The sequence below is a fragment of the Psammomys obesus genome, unplaced genomic scaffold (assembly GCF_907164565.1).
Source record: "Psammomys obesus unplaced genomic scaffold, mPsaObe1.curated_primary_1811, whole genome shotgun sequence".
Taxonomy (NCBI): domain Eukaryota; kingdom Metazoa; phylum Chordata; class Mammalia; order Rodentia; family Muridae; genus Psammomys; species Psammomys obesus.
The window spans coordinates 1-3,079 of NW_026587992.1; the positions used below are offsets into that span (position 1 = coordinate 1).

The following is a 3,079-nucleotide window of genomic DNA, read 5'->3' on the forward strand; positions in this document are numbered from 1 at the left end:
ACAGAGTCTCTAGCCTAATTGTTAATGTGGTCTTTCCCCACTGAATCATCCTCACTTTGACCACTATCTTATTAAGCTCAACACTTTCATATTCCAGTTTCTCCTTAAATGTCTCCTCATTGCATGCACATTACAATGGGTTTTGGTATCCAGAATCCTGATATCTTCGGCATTTCACCAAAATTCAACATTAATGGGTTCCTACAGCTACAATCTCATTTTGGGGGCACTTCTTTTTGATCTAAATTGCTTCTCTGAAATAGTAATAAAATCTGCATGGTATTGGCATAAAAACAGAAAGGAGGATCAATGGAACCGCATAGAAGATCCAGAAATAAACCCACACACCTATGAATACTCGATATTTGACAAAGAAGCCAAAACCATTCAATGGAAAAAAAACAGCATCTTCAACAAATGGTGCTGGTCCAACTGGATGTCCACAGGCAGAAAAATGAAAATAGATCTCTATTTATCACCCTGCACAAAACTAAACTCCAAATGGATCAAAGACCTCAACATAAAACCAGATACTCTAAATCTGTTAGAAGAAAAAGTGGGGAACAGCCTAGAACTCATTGCCACAGGAGACAACTTCCTGAACAGAACACCAGCAGCACAGGCTCTAAGAGCAACAATCAATAAATGGGACCTCATGAAACTGAACAGCTTCTGTAAAACAAAGGACACTGTCATCAAAACAAAAGGCCTGCCTACAGATTGGGAAAGAATCTTCACTAACCCTTTATCTGACAGAGGACTAATATCGAGTATATACAAAGAACTTAAGAAGCTGAAAAGCAGCAAACCAAGTAATCCAATTAAAAAATGGGGAACAGAGCTAAACAGAGAATTCTCGACAGAGGAATATTGAATGGCAGAGAAACACTTAAAGAAATGCTCATCCTCATTAGCCATCAGGGAAATGCAAATCAAAACAACCCTGAGATATCACCTTACACCCATCAGAATGGCCAAAATGAAAAACTCAAGGGACAACACATGCTGGAGAGGTTGTGGAGAAAGGGGAACCCTCCTCCACTGCTGGTTCGAATGTAAACTGGTAAAACCACTCTGGAAATCTATCTGGCGCTTTCTAAGACAATTAGGAATAGTGCTTCCTCAAGACCCAGCTATACTACTGCTAGGTATATACCCAAAGTTTGCTCAAGTACACAAAAGGGATATTTGCTCAACCATGTTTATAGCACCTTTATATGTAATAGCCAGAACCTGGAAACAACCCAGATGTCCATCAACGGAGGAATGGATACAGAAATTGTGGTATTTTTACAGAATGGAAAATTGTGTAAATTCAGCAATCAAAAAGGAGGAAATCATGAAATTTGCAGGCAAATGGTGGGACCTAGAAAAGATCATCCTGAGTGAAATATCCCAGAAGGAGAAAGACAAACACGGTATATACTCACTTATATAGACCTATAAGATATAATAAACATAATGAAATCTGTACACCTAAAAAAGATAATCAAGAGAGTGGATATGGGGTAAGATAATCAATCCTCGTTTAGAATGACAGATGGGATGTGCATTGAACGTATGACAGGAGTCTACTGAGTGCATTGGAAAGACTCTAACTAGCAGTGTTTTCAAAGCAAAGACTCATGACCAAACCCTTGGCAGAGTACAGGGAATCATAAGAAAGAAGGGGAGTTAGTCTGATGAGGAAAGGATAGGAGCTCCACAAGGACCAAAGATATCTGGGCACAGGGTCTTTTCTGAGACTGACATGCAACCAAGGACCATGTATGAATGTAACATAGAACCTCTGCTCAGATGTAGCCTGTGGTAGCTCAGTAACCAATTGGTTTCCCATAGTGAGGGGAACAAGGACTACTTCTAACAGGAACTCAATGGCTGGCTCTTTGACCTCCCCACCCCCCAAGGGAGGAGCAGTCCTGTTAGGCCACAGAGGAGAGCTTTGCAGCCAGTCCTGAAGATACCTGATAAAACAGGATCAGGTGAATGGGGAGGAGGTCCCCCCTATCAGTGGACTTGGCAAGGGGCACGGTGGAGAGGTAGGAGGGAGGGAGGGACTGGGAGGGAATGAGGGATCGGAACACGGCTGGGGTACATAGTTAATAAAATGTAACTGAGAAGAAAAAAATAAAATACGAAAAAAAAATGGGGAACAGAGCTAAACAGAGAATTCTCAACAGAGGAATATCGAATGGCAGAGAAACACAACCACTCTGGAAATCTATCTGGCGCTTTCTAAGACAATGAGGAATAGTGCTTCCTCAAGGGCTCTGCTATTATTGATGGAGAGTTCAAAGAGCTGAGTCTGGATGACTTTAAGGGGAAATACTTGGTGCTTTTCTTCTACCCTTTGGATTTCACATTTGTGTGTCCTACAGACATGGTTGCTTTCAGTGATAAAGCCAATGAATTTCATGATGTAAACTGTGAAGTAGTTGCAGTTTCAGTGGATTCCCTCTTTAGCCATCTTGCCTGGATCAATACACCAAGGAAGAATGGTGGTTTGGGCCACATGAAGATCATGCTGTTATCAGATTTAACTAAGCAAATAGCCAGAGACTATGGAGTGCTGTTGGAAGGTCCTGGCATTGCACTCAGAGGCCTCTTTGTTATTGACCCTAATGGTGTCATCAAGCACGTGAGTGTCAATGACCTCCCAGTGGGGCTGAGGCGTAGAAGAAAGCCTCTGATTGGTGAAGGCATTCCAGTTTGTTGAGACCCATTGAGAAGTCTGCCCAGCCAACTGGACACCAGAGTCCCCTATGATCAAGCCAAGGGTAACAGCTTGCAAAGAGTACTTTGAGAAGGTCCATCAGTAGGTCATCCCATGCTTGGTCTTCACCCAAAGCTTCTCATGCCAAAAAAAGTGCCCCAGCTAGAATCCACTCAGTGCCCTGAAGATTATTTATAGAATGGCAAAACCTCATCATGCTGTGTTTATAAGGACTGTTCCACAAGCTTTGTTTTTTAAGACAGGCTCAGGCTCTGTAGAGGTGGCTAGTTGCTTCTGTATTCGTCCTTACCAGGGACTTCTTGTTGGCTAATCAGTTCTCCATGAGTGTTTGGTCCCCATTTCCTA

The 3,079-nt window shown here is 42.3% G+C and overlaps 1 pseudogene; it reads left to right on the plus strand.

The window, feature by feature from the left end:
* Positions 1 to 2,266: 2,266 nt before the first annotated feature.
* LOC129674207 (thioredoxin-dependent peroxide reductase, mitochondrial-like) lies at positions 2,267 to 2,819 on the plus strand (annotated as a pseudogene).
* The last annotated feature ends 260 nt before the right edge of the window (positions 2,820 to 3,079 follow it).